The sequence below is a fragment of the Zootoca vivipara genome, chromosome 7 (genome assembly GCF_965207765.1).
Source record: "Zootoca vivipara chromosome 7, rZooViv2.hap1.1, whole genome shotgun sequence".
Classification (NCBI taxonomy): Eukaryota; Metazoa; Chordata; class Lepidosauria; order Squamata; family Lacertidae; genus Zootoca; species Zootoca vivipara.
The window spans coordinates 76,398,150-76,419,905 of record NC_142590.1 but is presented as its reverse complement, the minus strand read 5'-3'; the positions used below and the strand labels follow the sequence as shown (position 1 = coordinate 76,419,905).

General features: G+C 45.3%; 1 protein-coding gene across 11 annotated transcripts in view; it reads right to left on the bottom strand.

Moving 5' to 3' along the window:
- STAU1 (staufen double-stranded RNA binding protein 1) overlaps positions 1–11,052 on the bottom strand; it is a 50,344-nt gene extending 39,292 nt beyond the window's left edge. For 4 of the 11 annotated variants that reach the window (XM_035123764.3, XM_088674612.1, XM_088674613.1 and 1 more), the window contains exons 1-2: positions 10,880–11,052; positions 348–539 (exon numbers count right to left, since the gene is read on the bottom strand). The gene's annotated coding sequence lies outside the window, so the exon portion shown is untranslated. Of the gene's footprint in view, positions 1–347; positions 540–6,281; positions 6,368–10,879 lie in introns of all 11 variants that reach the window. The other 7 variants (XM_035123763.3, XM_035123765.3, XM_035123766.3 and 4 more) reach the window with 2 other exon arrangements.
- Between the last annotated feature and the right edge of the window lie 10,704 nt (positions 11,053–21,756).

Here is a 21,756-nt window from a genome sequence, read left to right as displayed (position 1 = left end):
CTAATAACATTATCAGGAGCAACATTTGGATAAAAAAATTCATTAGATAAAATTGTTCAGCACATATGCTTTGAAAGGTTTAGAAATGTTTATTTTTTCAGAAGTGTTAGCTATGAAGTCATTTCAGAGAGGGTCTTCAAGAGACACTACCCATTACAGTTAAATTTTAGCCAGTAATTATTTGACACTCTCAAAAGGGAGGCATGCCTGGCACCAACTCTGTCATCATTTCGGCCTCATGTCATCATTTCGGCCTCAGGCAAAAATGTTTTTGTCTTCCTGGGCATCATCAATTGGATGTTTTTACTCTGAATGTTTATATTTGTGCATTTTAAATATTGTATTACCTTCTTGCTGCAAATCGCTTCAGGGCTTTTTGTTGTTGGAAGCGATTCATAAATTGAATAAACCTAAATCTAAACAAAGCCAGTTCACTCCCCAAAAGGCTGTTTTGAAGCATTTCACTATTCCAAACATTTTTGAGATGGTTAAATGACAATATGTGATGCCTCCTCTTTAGAGCCAGCAAGTTGTTGATCCTGAAGAAAGAGAACAGAGAGTCTTGTTTCCATATTGCCAAAACAAGCCCTGTAAGTATGCTTGAACTGTGTTTAATTTTGGCAACTGTGCCTTCTTAACTGTATCTTGGTGCTACCTATTAACAGCCTCTTCTCAGCCTCTTGTGCCCTGCACAAATCAGAATTATACACACACATAAGCACACACATATGAAGCTCACAATGACAATACATGTCTTTCTGCTCTGGCAACAGAAAGGCAGTTTACTCTGAGATTTCATAGCTTGCTGTCCCCTCCTGTTAGGATTAAGTGGAACTAAGAAATAAAACTTCATTGTTTATAAATTGCATTAAAATATGTTGCCAGCAATGTGCAATAAACCTACCTGTGCATATTTATAAGCAGTTAGTGTAGCAATGGCCCCCTGATTTAAGTCTTCAACCACACTAACACACTTGGGCTGTGAATTCCAGGTGTGTCAATTCTCTACATTTTGTAGGGAATGAAACCCAATTGAAGTGTGGTGACAGCCATTACCAATCATGCATAGTTAAGTGAAACCAGCTGTGCAAACTTAAATCAGGCCCGAGTGCATTTCAAAAATCTGTTTTTACAGATCCTTTGATCAGTGCTGCACTTTTTAAAAAAGTTACAGAACATTCATGAACATTCCTATTTAAATAGTAATTTCTTCTTAGATTAATCCAAGTTAGTTACTGCAGCACATCCTCATGTTAAACAACTGCCCTGTGCCCCAACATAATTGTGACATGCTTACTGTTTTGTACAAAGGAAGTGGTAGACTGCAGAAATCTGATGACCATGAAGAATAAAGTTAGAGCGGCTAGCGAAATGGAATGCATTTTGGTTAAATGTCACCCTATCAGATCTCCCTTTTCCTCACTCCTAGTCATGTTGTGAGCATAAAAGACGGCTACACCAGTCGTGATATGTAACAGTGGAGATGTTAGAAAAAATAGGCATACAGCTTCCTCCTCTGCAAGACAAACAAATCAAATGATGCAATATGTGGAGATATGTAGCTAGCTGGGAGTTTTATGGAGCATCAGCAACAAGGCCAAGTTGTACCACACACTAGAGCAAACTGACCTGACAAAGACATCGTTGGCAATGCTTTAAAAGACAACACATTTATCACTGGAGATTACGGATGCTAGTGACTACAATTAAGCCCAAGATAAAAAGATTCTAGAGCAGGGTTCCCCAAACTACGGCCCGCAAGGCTCATTTATGCGGCCCGCAACACCCCCCACCACCTGCTCTTATCGGCGCAGCTGCCCACTTCCGGATCAGAAAAGCGCCAGAAATAGCTTGCGTGCATGCGCAAGTGTCATTTCCGGCACACTTCCGGGTCGGAGGCCTGTGCACATGCGCATAAGCTATTTCTGTTGCTTTTCTGATCCGGAAGTGCGTCAGAAATAGTGTGTGTGCATGTGCACATGTGTGTGCTCCTGCGCGCGCCCGTGCGCTCCCCCGCCCTCCGTGCGATCAGTGCTGTGGGCACCAGCCCAAAGCCGGGTAAGTTTGGGGACCCCTGTTCTAGAGACTCTTCCTGATCTCCATCCAGCTTGTTACACACACATCCTGCAGGGAAAGATTTGCTGCCCTATACATATGATTCATTATTCTTGTGTGTTGTAGAAGATGCCATACATACACTACTCTTGTGGGACTCCAGATGCTGGCATTGCATGCTAGGGCTGATGGGAGTTGTAGCTCAGCAACATCTGGAGGGCCAAAGGCTCCCCACTCCTAATCTACAGCTTTGACATATGCTTGTACCGTGGGATCATTATTACCAAAAAGTTACATTCAAAGTCTCTTAAAAGCCAAGGTAAGCAAGGCAAAATGTCAAGACTTCGATAGGCTATGTATGAACATGATCTATCAAGTTAGCATAACAGCCCGTGAAGAGCTCACACACAGGAGGTTATACAATAGTGTGCTCGTGGTAAAGGTAAAGGGACTCCTGACCATTAGGTCCAGTCGTGACCGACTCTGGGGTTGTGCGCTCATCTCGCATTATTGGCCGAGGGAGCTGGCGTATAGCTTCCAGGTCACGTGGCCAGCATGACATGTGCTCGTGGTACACCAGTCCAAATAGGTTGCAGCCTCTGAATATTGGGGTCTATGATAGTTATTAAAACCCCATGCTAGTGTGTAACACTTGCTAACCACCAAGTGATTTGTCTACATTTATTTCAAAGCTCTAAGATACTACAGCAGGCATCCCCAAACTGCGGCCCACCAGATGTTTTGGCCTACAACTCCCATGATCCTTAGCTAACAGGACCAGTGGTCAGGGAAGATGGGAACTGTAGTCCAAAACATCTGGAGGGCCGAAGTTTGGGTATGCCTGTACTACAGAATACAGTAATTGGTGAGAATTTAAGTACTTGTTTCCCCGACTGCCTGAACGATTAACCTTTACGTTCCTAGGGACATAGGTGTCTTATGTCTGTCATTTACACAATTCACATGCAATAACAGGTAGCAAATAACTTTGAAATGGAAATAGCAACAGCAGCTTTACATGGGTTAGATAATCTACTACAGAAGTTCTATAACTACACTGCAAGCCAAAAAAAAGTTTGCAATCTGCCCAATTATTCACCAATTGCTTACAGATCAAGTTCTCTCTTGCTCCAGGCAAAACTGGCCAGACCTCTTCCTAAAAACATGGACATGCTTTGATGTTCCTAACAGTGCAGATTGTCAGTGTTACATATGACTGCAAGACAGAAGAAGAACCCACCTCTCCTCTCATGTTTTGCTAGTTTGCTTGCAAGAGCTATCTTAATTTACTTTGTAGGTACTTTTTCTACACATCTGCTTTCTTGTTTTGGCATTACTTGGCCTGGGTTGCAGAGACTGACCTGTTAGAAATTGCTGGATGCTGAAAAGCCCCAAACACACAACCCACAACAAGTCATATGCTTTTTAGAATTTTCACAGCTGTTCTTCTACAATGGAACAAACATGAAGACTGAGTTGGGTGATGGAAAGAACTCTTGCCTCTCCCTAACACCAAGTGCAAGTGCATGCTCATACAGTATTTTATTTGCTGACAGCCACCGCTGGCTAGATGTTGCTAGACTACGATTTCCTTCCTACCTGACCACTGAGCTTGATGGTCAGGCTGTTAGGCCAGCAACATATGACCATGATTGAGCCACCCTGATGAAAGCCAAATAAATAGAGAGAATAAGCTTCTTAAAATAAAGTTTGTTCAGCTGAGATTTTTCCATCCTAAATCAGTTCACTATGCGCTTTGTCAATTACCAATGCACTACAAGATTACATTATTACCACTATGATTTGTGCTACGCTCAATAATATATTTGTGGTATGTGCTATATGTTCGCCAATATTGTGTGTGTGTGTGTGTGTGTGGAGAAAGAGAGAGAGAATAATTTGGATTCAAGCATACAGGGAAGGAAAAAAGTATTTGATCCCCTGCTAAATTTGCCCGTTTGCCCTCTGACGAAGAAATGACCAGTCCATAATTTTAATGGTAGGTTTATTGTAGCTGTGAGAGACAGAATAACAACAGGAAAAACGCCAGAAACCCAGAAGACTGTACTTGATTTTCAGGCCTTAACATGTACATTATGGAGTCCTGAATGTTTTTATCATTAACATTTTCAGGGGTTCACTTATTACCAACACAGATAACCTACAGTTCAATCTTATTGTGGTTCTAAAGAACACTGTTCCTCAAAACCCCAGGAACTTAAGATATACCAACTACATTTTCATTGTGCTGGACAGTACATGTCTAGGGACTCGTACTATGACATGCTAAAAGGGATAGAACAGGGAAGAATTGGGCACTCCATCCAGATGGGAGGATTGGGAAAGATTGTGGCAAAAGGATTTAAAATTTACAGCCTGCTACACAATAAAAGAAAACTTCATGAAAATGCTATACGGGTGGTACATAACCCCCAGCAAACTGGCTAAAATATATAAATCAAAGTCAAGTATATGCTGGAGGTGTAATCAAGGGGAAGGAATGATGTACCACATGTGGTGGGGTTGTGGCAAAATTAATTTTGGGGGAAATATTGTCTACGACGAATTTTTAAAAAAATGTTCAGAAAAACATTTGAGAAGAAACCTGAAGCCTTTCTTCTGGGCATTATGACAACTGATATTTCAAATGATTAAAAAGGGTGTTTCTATATGCTACAGCAACAGCAAGAATATTAATCGCTAGAAATTGGAAGGGGGACAGGTCACCAACAAAGGAAGAATGGCAAATCAAACTGTGTGAGTATTTGGAATTAGCAAAAATGACAGAGGCAATTAGGAGCCAACCAAACCAAAAATTTGAAAAGGAGTGGGAATGTGTGGTAGTAGTAGTAGTAGTAATTTGTTATTTATACCTTGCCCACCTGGCTGGGTTTCCTCAGCCACTCTGGGCGGCTCCCAACCGAATGTTAAAAAAACAATACAACATTAAACATTAAAAACTTCCCTAAACAAAGCTGCCTTCAGATGTAAAAGATTATATGGGAAAACACTGTTCTCAAATAAAATCCTTGATATGTTTCGACTAAATTTTGCAAAGTAAAGAACAGATAGATAATAAATATTGTGTAAGAGAAGGGTAATAAGGAAAAACAACACAGTTGAAAAGAGAAGGAAGAAACAAGAAGTCGCACTGAGGTAGTGGGAAGTCACTTGTAAAGAAATACCATATATTCCGGCGCATAAGACGACTGGGCGTATAAGACGACCCCCAACTTTTCCAGTTAAAATATAGAGTTTGGGATATACTCGCCATATAAGAAATACGACCCAGTGTATAAGACGACCCCCGACTTTTGAGAAGATTTTCCTGGGTTAAAAAGTAGTCTTATACACAGGAATATACAGTATTGTTATTGTTTGGCTTATATATGTGTACAATATATGTTAGAGTGAATGGAATATGTATATTAATAACAATTTTAAAACTCATTAAAAAGCAATTAAAAAAGAAAAAGAACAGGGAAGAATTAACTGGTAAGAACTGCCTTAATAGTTCAGTCTAAAGTCTGCCCTCTGAAGTAAGACAGGCTGAGAAGACGTATACATTTCGTTGGATGCTATTATTTATAGGTTTCCCCAGAAAGATAGGCAATATCTAGATATGTGAAAGGCATACCAGTGGTGGTGGTGGTGGGGACCAAACCAGAAAAACTGGGAGTGGGGAACCTAGTTTTCCCCCGGGTCTTCTTGTCTCCAGCTATTTGTTGTACCTTTATTGTCCATCAATATGGCATTTTAAAATATAGTGGTTTAGAAATATTCAAATTAAAATATGGGGAACCAGGTAATTGTTTACAGCAAAAGCCACTGGATGCATCAATAAAAGCTTATGCCATAATAAATCTGCCCAATGTTAAGCCTCTACAAGACTCTGGTTTTGTTGCTACTGACTTATATAGGTATTCTTCAAGGAAGTGAAATGAAGGGTATGCATCAGTGCTTTGGCTCAATTACCATTCATTCGAGCAATATTTGTACCTATGAGTTCCCTGATGGAATGCATTCTGTAGTTGTAAAAAGTGAAAAACAACAAAATACACACACACACTATTTCCTGGTCCCTTTAGCCTGTATGCTCCATGTCAAAAGGTACACAAACACTTTGAAATGGAAAGAATTCAGTCTGCCAAACACAAAGATATCAGGGTAAGCATATTTTAAGAGAGACTGCCAATTCCAAAATTGATGGCTAATACCGATGGTACCTGCAGCAATCCTTTCGTTGTAACTGCACAATTGTACAAATGGAAACACCTCCTGCCTCTTTCGAGACTTTCAACAGCACACCATGCTATAATGTAAAAGTAAAAAGCATTAATGCTTCTGAAACCAGTGAAATTGCCACCCTAACTCAATTCCGGCTGTCTGCAATAGCACAATAAGTAAGGTCATGTACAGCAGATGCGAAACAACTGGTAGGTTGCGATGCTCTATGGTGGGTCACACTAGCAGCACTATCAACTTTTAAGATAATGAAATGGAGAAAAAGGAAAGGCAAACAGAAATATTTAGTACAAAAAAAACCAGAAGGAGGTACCATCTTGTAGGCTAAACTTCAAGTTGAATTCTAGGACTCGGGGAGGAAGCAGCAGCAGGAGCAGTGGTGGGTGAGCAACCTTGGTCCACAGAAAGTCTCTGGGCTCTGCTCTCAATTCCATTTCTGCAACTCTCTTTCCTCTCATCCAACAGGTCCAAAAGAGGGGGGGGGGAGATTAATACACTAGGCTACTGTTTAACCCAGGCACCCCCAAACTTCAGCCCTCCAGATGTTTTGGACTACAATTCCCATCTTCCCCGACCACTGGTCCTGTTAGCTAGGGATCATGGGAGTTGTAGTCCAAAACATCTCGAGGGCCACAATTTGGGGATGCCTGGTTTAACCTTTGGACCCCAGATATTGTTTGCATAATTGTTTGACTACAATACCCATCATCCCCAGCAAACACGGTCAAAGGTCAGGGATGACAGGAGCTGTAGTCCAACAGCATCTAGAGATCCAAGATTGAAGAACACTGCACGAGGCCATACTTGGACCATCACAATTTTGATGTTATGGATCATCCATTGTATACTACTCAAGGAAGTGTCGAAGGAATATCCTCTATGGCCCCACTTTAGTTTGTTCCTGCAATCGCTTTCAGTTTACTTACGGTAAGAGTTTTGCTAGGCAGCAGAGGAACTGATAGGGACAAATTCTTCACACTGCACTTCAGACACTTTTGCATATGCCTAAAACTAATCTTAAAGGCCCCTGACCGTCAGGTCCAGTCGTGTCCGACTCTGGGGTTGCAGCGCTAGGTTTTACAAACAAGTTCACACATTTGCATTTATTACTTGTTGTCTGCAGCTTCACACATGTATAAATAGCCATCACAGATAGATCTGTATTTACTCCTAAACAATGTTTTTCAACAGATTCAGTTCACACCCTTAGCAATTATTTGTCAGATGTTGTGTAATCAAGGGATATACAGGCCATGCATTAATCATCCCCCAGCAAGTCTTTGGAACATGACTTTACTAGTGTCACAAAAGTGTAAATTCACTTAGAGATCACTTCCTACTCCCCTTCACAGTCCTATCATGTGTTAAGTATCACTAAGTTCTATACGACATTTCCTAGTAAGAGTTATTAAGATTAAAGCTTTAATCTGAGAGAGCATCTTACTAGTCAGGTATGAATGTCTGATAATATATAGCACAAAATACAGTCCAACAAAGCTGAATTTAATAAAAAATGTTAAAACATTCTGGTGCAGTGTTGAATATCTATTTCATCAAGTGTTTGGTTTGGAGGGTCACCATACAGTGCTATTTAGAACATGAATTAAAACAACCAGACTGATAGTTTAAATATATCAAAAATCGCATTGGTCTCTTGACTACCAGTTAACTTCTACAAGATTTAGCTTTACTATTCCATGAAACCCACAGTATTAAAATATTTTCAAGTTCTCAAACTGATAGTAAAGTGTGACAATGTGGCTGTGACAAAGTATTGTTTGCTATAATTCCTACTCAACAGGACTGATTCAGAGAACTAGATTGGGAGATTATGCATCTGCCCCCTTTTTAGTATTATTAATATTTTTTTATTATCCACCCTTCACCCTAAGGTTCCAGGGCAGGTTAGAACATTAAAGCACAATATTAAAAACAGTTTAAAGTTGCAATAAAAAAAATAAGGTGAGTCCTAAAGATCCACACCTCCATTATACAGCATTTTGGAAGGTGCATAACGGAGGTGCCAGACATACGGTAACTCTCATATGGTAACTCTGTGGGGAGGGAATTCCAGGGTTTAGAGGCCACCACAGGGAATGCCCTCTCCAGGCTGTCACCTGCAGGAACTTCCAAGAGTGCCCCTTCTGCTGGTCTCAGCATGCAAGAGGGTCTGTAGGGAAGGAGGTGGTCTTTCATATATTTGGGGCCCGAATAAAGTTGAATAGGGCTTTAAATACTAATGAGAGAACTTTGAATTGGGCCGGGAAATGAACTAGTAACCAGTGCAGCTGTTTTAAAAGAGGGGTTATAGGAGATCTAAATGGAAGCTCCAGCTGCTGCACTTTGGACCAACTGAAGTTTCCAAGTCGTCTTCAAGGGAAGCCCCATGTAAAGCATGTTGAAATAATCTACTCTGGAAGTTATCCGAGCATACAATACTGTGGTCAAATCTTCTCTGTCCTAAAGAGGTCATAGCTAGTGAATCTGCCAGAGCTGAGAAAAGGCACAACGAGCCACTGAGGCCTCCTGAGCCTCTAGTAGCAGTACTAAATCCAGGAACACCCCCAAATGATGAATCTGCTCCTTTCATGGGAGTAGATGGAACTATATGAAACCACTAGAAGCACTCATCAAATTGGGGCACAGTGTTAGTCTGATATGCCAACTACACTCTTTCCTGGACAAGGGTTAGCTACTGTGATTCACATGGCTACTGTAATGTGCTCTATGTGGGTCTCCCCTTGGGACTGGTCCCAAACCTGCAGCTGGTGCAGAATGCTGTGGCCAGGCTGCTGAGTGGAGCACCAGGATGTGCACATATTACATCTGAACTGAATGAACTGCACCAGTTGCCAATCAGTACCAGAGCATGTTCAAGGTCCTGTTACCATATAAAACCCTGAAAGACTACCTGCCCCTGTACTTAGATCATCTCAGGAAATTCTACTTGTGGCACTGCATCCTACAGAATATCACATGCCCTTCCTTCTGCTGTATGTGAAGCAGCAACCATCAGCTGCTGCAGAAGTCTTGTGAAGACGTATCTTTTCACCCTGGCTTTGCTTCACATATTTGAATCTTCTGAATTTGCTTTATTTGCTTCTATGCATTTTTCAAATGCTGCTTTACTGGTTTCAGGTTCTGTTTTGGTTTTAATGTATTAAAGATATATTGTTTTGTTTTTTAGACTGCACACTGCTGCACACCGAAGTAGTAAGTGGTATATAAATGCTTAGAAATAAAATGAAAAATTCATATCACCAAAGATGAAGCAATATATGCAAATACAAAACTATTTAAGTTTCAGAAGTGGTTCTGGTTCCAGGCTGAAGTGGAAAAGAGTACACATCAAAAGCATGCTCATATTGCTAAAGTTAAACGACAGGAGACCAATTAAGTTTGTGGGCAAAGATTAAACCATTAGAGCCATTAAGCCATTCATTACTTCCATTAGGAGATGAAAGCATTATGTTTGTAAGCGAGAACACAACAGACTTTCCCCCCAACTAAACTGAAACTTGACAGCAATATTCCAAGGCTATCTTGGAGAAAGCAAGTCTTGGGAGAAGCCTGAAGCAACTAAAGTGTGATCCAGTAGACACTACAGGATTTAAATTACAGGCTCTACACTCCAGCATTATTTTCTTGATCAGGGAAATGAGAATGCACATGCCCTGCAACTGACACAACTCAGGATGGAGAAGCATTACCACCTGCCTCGCGCAGGTACAAGACGAGAACATCAGGGAACTTGGCAAGGCATGTACATATTAAGAACACAATGCACATGACTATCAAGAAACGTTGAGCAGGCTGCACAATCTCACCCGATCAAGAAAGGCAAGATGAAGAGCTGGGGCAGAGACATGTACTATTTCAGCCCACTGTGCAGAGATTTGTCACCAATTACCCCGTTCCCCCCTTTTTGCACAGGTAATTCGGGATAGCCAGAACGCAACCTTCCCTTCCTACGCTCTCCCTGCCCGCCACGAACTTTGCTATGCGCGCGGCGAAGATCCCTGTTAACAGGAGCGCCGGCCAGGAGGAAAACGTAAAGCGACCCTTGCAGGATCAGGCCACGGGGTGGGGGTGGGGGTTGAAGGCCTCCCAAGCCCGTCCTCCTGCTCTCTCACAGGTGCCTCTGGAAAGCCCACGAGCAGGACACGAGGAGAGCAAGGAGGCCGAGCGAGCCGGCGGCGGTAAGAGTCCGGGATGGACAGGAGGGGAGGCGGCTAGGAGTCGAAAAAAGTGGGGAGTGGTGGGTCTTCAAGCCCACACTGACCCCTTCCCCTAAATAACAGAAAGAGGAGGGGGAGGCAGAGCTTGGCAGCCTCGAGCCCCCCACCTGCCAGCAACCCACCCGCGCCCCCCACCCCGGCAGCCGCTCGGAGGGGCCTGAGCCTCGTCTCCCGCGCCCCGTCCACAGGCCCAACCCCAAGTGCAGGCCCGGCGGAGGCCTCTCCCCTCCCACGTATCCCAGCGCCGCGGTAGGAGTGGCGGGCGAGGGGCGGCTGGGAGGGACGCCCGCCTTGCTTGCTTGCCCGGCTGCCCACCCGCCCGCTGCTTCTCCGCCCCTCACCTGGCGGTTGTTTTGGGCTGCGGCTCCCGGGCCGGCTCGTCTTGGCGGGCGGGCCGTGGGGCGGCTCAGTCCATGGGCAGCTGGCAGGCCGAAGAGGGGGGGGTCCGGGGAAAGGGGGGGGAAGGCGAGCGAGTCGCGGCGGCGGCAGACACAGGGCAAACACTAAAGAGAATGAGCGGGGCCAGCTCCGGCCGGGAAGGAAGTGACGGCACCACGCGACGGCGTGGGGGAGGAGCCAACCAGGCCTCTCGCAGCTATTTATAGCGCCGCCCAGCGCGGAGCGCGCTGCCAATCCGGGCACGGGCCGGCTTCTCCGGCCGGCGGGACTACTACTCCCGGCATGCCCCGCGGCTGTCACTTAGGCGGCCCGTCGGAGTCTCCAGCTCGCTCTCGCCTTCCCTCCCCCCGCTTTCCCCTTTGCGAAGGAGGCGAGACTACATTTCCCAGCATGCTGCGCTCGCAGAGGAAGTGACAGCTCTCCCGCCACGCTCTTTCCACCAGAAACCCCGGGACTCCCGGCTGCAGCCGCGCCGGAGGACGCGGAGAGGGAGGTAGTGGGGCACCGTGCAGCGGGGAATACAGGGCGTGTGAGCTGGGAGGAAGCAATTCCTGTAGGGTCCTCGCGGGAGGTCCCAGGTGGACATGCTCGTTTTTCTTTCTCAGCTGAGAAGACCAGTGAAGGGCAACGAGGCTTTGCTTACGCAGAATTGCACCCTGTGTTCCGTTCCTCTTAAAGATAGCGGTGTGCAACGACCTGAATGAACTGCTTTCGGAGTCTCGAGTAGATTTAGGGCGGGGAGGAAACAGAGGGGACAGTCCAGCATTGTATAGTATTGGTATCTGTTATTTCGCGGTTAAGTTTTGGACGAATGAAGAACCTTGGATGGCAGGATTCCTTAATAAACAACCATCATTTGAGATAGGAATTATTTCTCCGGAATCCCACCCACGTCCTCCTTTTATTGAATTCTAGGGCACCAACCAACTGGTCTGCAGATACGTATTGTGCTTCTTTGCATAAAGCAGGTGTGTGGGGACCCGGTGCCCCCCTCTCCCAGACGTTGTTGAACCACAACTCCTTTCATCCCTGATCTTTGGCCATGCTGGCTGGGGCTGATGGGAGTTGGAGTCCAAGAATACCTAGAGGGGCGCAGGTTTCCCATCTCAGGCTTAAAGGTTGCTTCATTCCGCGTACTCTTCCTGAATCGAAACAAAATAAAAATAATTCCTTCCAGTAGCACCTTAGAGACCAACTAAGTTTGTCATTGGTATGAGCTTTCGTGTGCATGCACACTTCTTCCTGAATCATAAAAGTGAATACATTGCAGCGCCATAAAATCCTCTTCTTTTTGAAACTGTGGCCTCAATCATCAGGTTTGACCTCCAGATCAGTAAAAGATCGCTTTCGCTCTGGGAACGCAATATTCCGGGTTGGGGGGAGAGAGAGATAGTAGTTTCAACAGTTTTCTAATTAAGCTAGATCAAAAGGTCTCGCACCACTCCTTCAAGCAATACGGAGTTTGCAATTGCACCCTTATCTATGGAACGAACTGGAAGATTAGGGCATTCGCTGCATGTGTTTTCTGACTCCTGGGGGTTTGTAGTGCCTCCTTTCCGTCAAGCTCCGACTAAAACTTGAGAAAGTAACTGTGGGTGCTGGGTATTGTAGTCTTTTATGAAGTAATACTGGAAGCCACTGAGCCAAGCATGCTGCTCTATTTAAAGCAAGTCCCCCCCCCCCAAGGAGCTTCCGCAAAGTGCTTATGTAGCAAATGAGTGGGCGAGAGCTTACAGGCTGCGCACTGCCGCATGTCCTAACTCCTAATAGTGTTAGCTGAGAAAATGATTGGCGATAGAGACTGCCGCAAAACCTCCCCACGCATTCTAGTTGTGTTATTCCAGGCATTCCTTTAAGCAGAACGGACTTTTTAGCACTGTACAGGAGTGGGCGAACTTCAGGCTTGTCAGCTCTACTTTGCTGCTTTTCTCCTGGAACCCCGACAGGGGCATAGCCAGGATCAAAACTAGGGGGGGGGGGCAAGCCATGGTCGTTCAGGGGCGGGGCCAAGGCACAGAAGGGAGGGGCCACAAAGTGGGCGGGGCTAAAGGGCCAACGGGCCTGATGACATCGTGGCGGTGGCAGCAGCGGCCACCTTGTGCTTCTGGGGCTGGTAGCGTTGGCGGCTACCCTGCTTGGCTGGAGAGGACGGGAGGGTCAGGCAGGCGAGAGGGGGTGGCAGGGCGGGCGAGGGCGAGGCAAGACACGGCCGCAGCCACGACGGCTCCAAGGCGTTGCTGCATATCAGCATAATATTTCAACCATGGTTCAAGCCCCACCTTAGGAAAAAAATCCTGCATTGCAGGGGGTTGGACTAGATGACCCTTGTGGTCCCTTCCGACTACAATTCTATGATTCTATTGATATATTACCATAGCATATGCATCATTCTGCTTTCTTGAATTGTCCTACTCCTAGGCATAGCATCCAACTCCTAGAGGCCTAGGTGCCCCCCCCCCAATTACTGGTAAATACCGTATTTGAAAGAGTCATCCCCCCCATGTTGATGGGCTTTCTATGTGGGGCTTATCTGCCCCCCCCTATTTTATTAAGGATGGAAGAGGGAGGGAAGGAAGGAAGAAATAGAGAGATAACTCATATTTGTGGGTGTCTCTGGATGACGCTGTGATGCTGGAACTCTGCAGCAAGAGGACAGGACGGTCGGGCAGGCGAGAGGGGGTGGAAGGGCGGGCGAGGGCGGGGCAAGGCATGGCCGCAGCTACGACAGCTCCGAGGCGTTGCTGCATATCAGCATAATATTTCAACCATGGTTCAAGCCCCACCTTAGGAAAAAAATCCTGCATTGCAGCGGGTTGGACTAGATGACCCTTGTGGTCCCTTCCGACTACAATTCTACGATTCTATTGATATATTACCATACCATATGCATCGTTCTGCTTTCTTGAATTGTCCTACTCCTAGGCATAGCAGCCAACTCCTAGAGGCCTAGGTGCCTCTCCCCCCCCCCCAATTACTGGTAAATACCGTATTTGAAAGAGTCATCCCCCCATGTTGATGGACTTTCTATGTGGGGTTATCTGCCCCCCCCCCCGTATTTTATTAAGGATGGAAGAGGGAGGGAAGGAAGGAAGAAATAGAGAAATAACTCATATTTGTGGGTGCCTCTGGGTGACGCTGTAACTCTGCATGTACAGGAGCCTTGTAAGCAGCTTTCTCTCTGCTTGATTTACAGCAGGCACGTCCAACAGGTAGATTGTGATCTACCAGTAGATCACTGGATGTCTGTGGTAGATCACTGGTAGGTCACTGGCACCCCTAAAAAAAGCTCACCCAAAATTTTCCTCCTCCCTCAAAAAAATTGAACTATGACCTGAAGCCCTAAACAAAAATGGGCCTCCCTCCCTCCTAAAAGAAGCTCAACAAGTTTGACCTAAACCCCAAAAAAACAGGGCTTCCCTTCCTTTAAAAAAAACTCAACAGCTTTGACCCGAACCCCCCAAAAGGGGGTAGATCACCCCCAGTTTTAAACTCTGAGTAGATCAGAGTCTCTTGGGAGGTGGCCACCCCTGATTTACAGTATACAGATGCAGGAGGAGGGGGCCATAGCTGCCAAGTTATCCCTTTTTTACAGGGATTTCCCCTTATGCTGAATAGGCTTCCTCGCGAGAAAAGTGAAAACTTGGCAGCTATGGGAGGGGCAGACTGGAACACCAATGCTTTTTATAAACATCACTGTGTCTGTCAAAGCTACAGCCCCCCCCCTTTCTTATTCACTTCCTTTTAGCCTTGCAGAGCCACCTTAGTCAAATTGAATCCTCTGAGTCTGCACCCTCATTAAATCGCCAATAGAACTCTTAATGCTCCTGAATGCTCATTAACAAGTCCCACTTAAGAACAATAGGGTGAAATGGTCAGCTATCAAATCTTGCCTGGGGATATATGCTCCATTGTCTTAACTGCTTAACTACTGATAGCCACTTTGCTTTATTTATTTGATGTGTTTTTGTTACTGCTGTCTCTCCCCCCCCCCCCCAGCATTCGGAGACTTAGCTGCTCTTGCTAAAGCAAAGCCTTTTCCACTTCAGTTTTTGGAGGGGAAAAGTGCTGGTTATGGTCTGTAAAATACATTAATTTTTTTGCTTCTGGGGGGGGCAGCTGCCCCCTCCTGCCCCCCCTGCCTACGCCCATGAACCCCGACCAGTCAAAACCAGGCACAATAGACACGCATTGGAATTAAAGAAGAGAGTTGCCTCTGAGCCTAGCCTAGGGATTTGTTTTTAGTACCAGAACCAACCTGAATTCAAAAGTCCTTTACACACGCACAGTCCATTCTTTCTTAGCTTTCATTTCAGCAACCTAACCTTATATAATTACTCATATCCTTAACATTTGGTGGGAGGGGCGTTCCACAGGGTGGGCACCACTACCACCACTACTGGTTCCCTGTAGCTTTAGTTCTCGCAGTGTGGGAACCTCCAGAAGGCCCTCGGAGCTGGATCTCAGTGTCCGGGCTGAACGATGGGGGTGTAGACGTTCCTTCAGGTATACGGGACCGAGGCCATTTAGGGCCTTAAAGCTCAGCACCAACACTTTGAATTGTGCTTGGAAACATACTGGGAGCCAATGTAGGTCTTTCAGGACCAGTGTTATATGGTCTCAGCAGCTGCTCCCAGTCACCAGTCTAGAACACCCTGCTCACAGTCTAAAATAAGGCTGAATGGAGACATTTTCCTATCTAAGATGGGGTAGCAAATGGCGCCCCCCTCCCGGCAAAAAAAGTCACAAAATTGGCTTTAAAGGAAAATTTCATCTCAATAAGTGCAGTATAGCAAACATCAAGACTACTTTTGCACCTGTCTTCTTTTCCCATAGGACTAAAGTTTTGGCTGCCCCAAATCCCAAAGTACTGAGGTAGAGTCAGAGAAGTATATAATATAAGGTATATATCCAATGGACCGCCAACATTGTTACTTTAAAGTCTTCTCCTGTTGTTGTTGTTGTTTAGTCGTTTAGTCGTGTCCGACTCTTCGTGACCCCATGGACCATAGCACGCCAGGCACTCCTGTCTTGCACTGCCTCCCGTAGTTTGGTCAAACTCATGTTCGTAGCTTCGAGAACACTGTCCAACCATCTTGTCCTCTGTCGTCCCCTTCTCCTAGTGCCCTCAATCTTTCCCAACATCAGGGTCTTTTCCAAGGATTCTTCTCTTCTTATGAGGTGGCCAAAGTATTGGAGCCTCAGCTTCACGATCTGTCCTTCCAGGGAGCACTCAGGGCTGATTTCCTTAAGAATGGATAGGTTTGATCTTCTAGCAGTCCATGGGACTCTCAAGAGTCTCCTCCAGCACCATAATTCAAAAGCATCAATTCTTCGGCGATCAGCCTTCTTTATGGTCCAGCTCTCACTTCCATACATCACGACTGGGAAAACCATAGCTTTAACTATACGGACCTTTGTCGGCAAGGTGATGTCTCTGCTTTTTAAGATGCTGTCTATGTTTGTCATTGCTTTTCTCCCAAGAAGCAGGCGTCTTTTAATTTCGTGGCTGCTGTCACCATCTGCAGTGATCAAGGAGCCCACTGCCTCCATTTCTTCCCCTTCTATTTGCCAGGAGGTGATGGGACCAGTGGCCATGATCTTGGTTTTTTTGATGTTGAGCTTCAGACCATATTTTGCGCTCTCCTCTTTCACCCTCATTAAAAGGTTCTTTAATTCCTCCTCACTTTCTGCCATCAAGGTTGTGTCATCTGCATATCTGAGGTTGTTGATATTTCTTCCGGCAATCTTAATTCCTGCTTGGGATTCATCTAGTCCAGCCTTTCGCATGATGAATTCTGCATATAAGTTAAATAAGCAGGGAGACAATATACAACCTTGTCGTACTCCTTTCCCAATTTTGAACCACTCAGTTGTTCCATATCCAGTTCTAACTGTAGCTTCTTGTCCCACATAGAGATTTCTCAGGAGACAGATGAGGTGATCAGGCACTCCCATTTCTTTAAGAACTTGCCATAGTTTGCTGTGGTCGACACAGTCAAAGGCTTTTGCATAGTCAATGAAGCAGAAGTAGACGTTTTTCTGGAACTCTCTAGCTTTCTCCATAATCCAGCGCATGTTTGCTATTTGGTCTCTGGTTCCTCTGCCCTTTCGAAATCCAGCTTGCACTTCTGGGAGTTCTCGGTCCACATACTGCCTAAGCCTGCCTTGTAAAATTCTACAAAGTCTTCTCCTAGCACCCATTAAGCCTCTGACCCCCTGACTGCGCTTCCTGCTCTCTTGGTCGAGGCTGGTTACCTTTTCCTTCGCTTGAATAGAGATGGAGGAGGAAATTCAAGGAGAGACACTTTTTCTATACTGGATCTGACTTGGGAAAGCAAAAGATGTGCATCCAGTTTTTCAATGGGATGGGCTGATCCTTGGAATGGAGGAAAGAGGTGTTCAGAGGGGGTGGGACCCAAAACTCTGCCCCCCCAACAACCCTAAAAAGGTTGGTGACTAATTATATCCTATGAATATACACATTGTGTCCTTTCTTCTTTTTTGGAGTGTGTGTGTGTGTGTGTGTGTGCATTTATTCATGAATAATTACATGTGCAATCTGATCCTATCTAGGCTCAAAAGGAAGAGTTGGGGTTGGGGGCTACTGCTGTTGCCAATACCCCCCCCGGCATCTGCTGCCTTTTTTTATTTGAATTTTTAAAATAATTTTGTACTGTAAAAACCAATTACATATGCATATAGAGAGATTCCTCTGAATCTCAGGACTTCCCCCCACCCCTTCCCTGGAGTCCCATTTTGATCATTTACAATCATTCACATCTTCTCCAAACTCTATTACCGTATATCAATCCATATTTTCCATGGTAATTGTTACATTACAAGTGAAATCAAAGCACCTGCTGCCTTAGGTGCCTAATGGTAGAGCCAGCCCTGAAAATTAAACAGTGAAGAATTTTTTTTTAAAGTGTAATATATTTTGCTTATGAAAGATGAGTCATAGAATCATAGAGTTGGAAGAGACCACAAGGGCCATCCAGTCCAAGGGCCAAGCAGGAAACACCATCAAAGCATTCTTGACATATACCTGTCAAGCCTCTGCTTAAAGACCTCCAAAGGAGGAGACTCCACCACACTCCTTGGTAGCAAATTCCACTGCCGAACAGCTCTGAAATAGTCTCTGAAGTAGAGCTGCAGTTTAATCAACTGAAGGCTTTCCCCCTTCCTATTGCTGTAGAAAAGTCATTTCCCCCTTCTCTCTCTCCACATTTCAAGGTTGGTACCTGCCATCCTTTGTCCTTGGGCAGCGGAACAGGGACAGATGTTCAAAAGGTATCCCATGTGCTTGGAGGCATTGCTGCTCTGTATTGAGTTGGCTTGGCGAGGAAAAAGGACGATCAGCACATGAAGTATCTCCATATAAGCTGCAATTCTGCAGCATTGCTTGGTTGTGAAGTCCCACTGAAATTAGTAAGCCCTCCTCAGTAGCCTGATCCAGAAACTATTAATTTCAAGCTTACGCAAGTTTAATCAACCAGCATTTATTTAATCTAGTGACAGCCCTAATAAAGCAGCACACGGGCAGAGTTAGCATTACATGCAAGTGTATATTACATATGAAACCTAAAAGGTGCTCTCTCTGCCTCTTACAGCATGATAACTTGGTGGATGGTTTTTGCTTAGAACCGAAGCTTGGGGCAAATAATTGGGAAACCCCTGTTCATTATTTTGACTTAGTTTCTTTGCCCCCATTGCCTGCTTTGGGCTGCTAGGTACAACAAAACAAGTAACCAATTTCCTATCAGAGTCTCATGTCTGCATCTACCGCCTCCTACCTTGCCCTCCAGAACCAACATTGCCTGCCCACCTTTTCCCTTCCGGTAGAGCAGAGCCCCAGTTCTACTTTCTCCTTGGCTTGCTTTCTTCAGCACCATGGGGTACCATCCAATGTTATCCCTGAGGTGATGAGTAAAGGCTTCCATCAGCAGAATAGAGAGGGTAGGCTGCACCCCATTGCCTCTAGGGCAGGGGTCTGCAACCTGCGGCTCCGGAGCCGCATGTGGCTCTTTTACACCTTTGCTGCGGCTCCGGAGCGGATACGAGGGGAGGAGGCGTCCGAGCCATGCGGCACCTGAGCCATGCGGCAGAGCCCGCCACGCCCGCCAGACACTCGCGCGGTGCCCACCGCCGCCGGAGCACACAGCTGCGGCGGCGCGCTGTGCGCCTGTGCCCCACACGGCGCCTGCCGGAGTCCACAACTCTGCTGTGCGCGTGCGCTGTGCAAAAAGGACGCAATGTGATGTTAGCAGCCCGGGGAGCATGGTCGGCCCCATCCCTGCATCAGCCCCTCCCCACTGCATTTCTGCAGCCAATAGGCTCACGGGGGCGGGGGCGGAGTTATTTATTTTTTAAAACGGGCACGCTTCTTCCTGCCCAGCAGCAGAAAGACTTGCGGGCTCGGAGCGCGTGTTTGCTGCTGCTCCTGCCGGCCTGGTCAGGAGATTGAGGTAGATGTATTAATCAATGGGTTGATTCAATATGAGGAAATTTTATAAGTTCACTTGATGGGAGCAACACACATGAAACCATACAGGTGTCCTAATAAGGGAGTCAGAGTTTTGTCCATTCCCAGTAATCAAGGCAGCCCAAACTCATAAGGCAGTGGTTGCTGGTATCCATTCCCAGTAATCAAGGAAGCCTAAACTCAAAGTTATTTTTATAATGATGAGGATGACATTGGGCCCTCATTATTAATTATTATTTACATCAGGCACTGATTATGATTTATGGTACACTGGGGCCCTGATTAATTTTCTATGGCATTTTGGGGCATTGATTATTAGGCATAGCAAATTTTGCTATGGGGCCCTCTGATTTCTAATTACGTCCCTGTTTTGTGGCTCCCAGTTTATTTTTTTTCTTCGGAAACGGGTCCAAGTGGCTCTTTTTGTCTTAAAGGTTGCAGACCCCTGCTCTAGGGGTAGCAGGAAGGAAAAGGAGAGGAATGATGACACCCACATGGCACCATCTAGAGGAGGAGCTAGCTGCAGCGAACTCTTGCTTCTCTTCTTGCTGCCTGAAAGAACACTCAGCTCCAGCTGACTGTTACCCCAAGACTGCAAATGCAAGGAGAAAGAACACTCTGGCCCATACATCAGTCAAAGGAACAAAAACCACCAATTGCTTATCAAGCATGATCACTAGCAAGGGAAGATAAGCCTGGCCTGAACTGGATATAAACACCCTCTTAAAGCTCACCACTTTGTTCTGACCTTGAATAACTTAATCTCCTTCCTCTATGTTTTCCTAGTCTGTTTTTTCAGTTTGTAAGCCTGATATCAAGGGGTTCTCTCGCCTTACTTACTTATTTATTTGAACCATTTGGGAACTACAAGTGTTTGAAAATTGTGACTGAAATACAGTAAATAGATGCTTTTGTGCAAACTTATCCTAAGTTTAAAATAGACATTGAACTAATCTATATACAGTGGTACCTCTACTTACGAATTTAATGCGTTCCGAACACACATTTGTAAGTCAAAAAAAATTGTAAGTCGAATCCCATAGGAATGCATTGGGAGAAAAAATTCGTAAGTCGAAGCAACCCTATCTAAAAATTCGTAAGTAGAAAAAATCCTATCTAAACCGCAACCAAGATGGCGGATGGAGCTCCATTTGTAAGTAGAAAAATTCGTAAGTAGAGTTATTTGTAAGTAGAGGTACCACTGTATATATAAATGTAAAAATCGTGAAAGTGCAGGATCCACTTTTCTCCATAACCGCATGACCGATCGTCTTGAAATTTTGACACAACCATCCAGGCCACTCCCTGAGCGTTTTTAGAAAAAGAAATCCCTCAAATCTCACACCCCCGCAGGTACAAACCTCTTTTTCAACCAAGTAAAACAGCACCCTCAAGTGGATTTCCTCCCACAGTACACCCCCTCCCTTCCTGTGAAATCTACACCACACCCACAAACCCCGCCTCCACCACGAGATCCACCACTCACATACATACATCCGGCAGAGGTGTTGAAGACCAAACGAACTGAAAGCAGGCCTTTTCCAGCAACAAGTGGAGGTAGGGGCCTTCCTGGGGGGGGGATGGGGGGCCAAATAGGGGGCAGGGATACGTAATGGGTCAGAACAGGGTGGGGGGGAAACACAGGGATGAAATCTGCCCTCTCCACAGTATCTCGCCTCGACTCAGGGGGACTCTGTGGCTCAGGGGGACCTGAAAGGGGGCTATTACCCTCCATTTCACAGACTAACGCACAGCAATGCGTGCAGGGCCAGCTAGTGGTACATGAAAACATATTTAAAGGCCCATTGCTATCGTCTGTATTGCATCAGGATTCCTGGAGTCACACACACACACACACACACACACACACACACACACAGGTCATGAGTCCATACTAAAAAAAGGAAATCAGAATACATTTGACTGTCAACTTGCTTTTTAATTGGCTTGTGTCCTATTCTTGCTGCAGAAAATGGTTTGCACTTGGTTCTTAGGTAGTCACACACTCATGCACTACTGAGGCCCAGACCTTCAGCAGTAGAACTGCATCATGTGCCTTCAAGACTGTTTTCTGGGCCTAGTGGTTAGAATATTCAAGTTGCATAGTAATTATTTTTAAGGAAGTTCAAGCTGTATACAATTGTGAAGATCACTCCTATAGTTAAAGGGACCCCTAACCATTGGGTCCAGTCGTGACCGACTCTGGGGTTGCAGCGCTCATCTCGCGTTATTTAACGGTCTATAGCACTAAATTTGTAAAGGTCATTTCAGTCTTGTTAAACATCTGAGATAAGAGTAAGAGATAATAAATTGCCTAATTTTATTTTATTTCTTTCT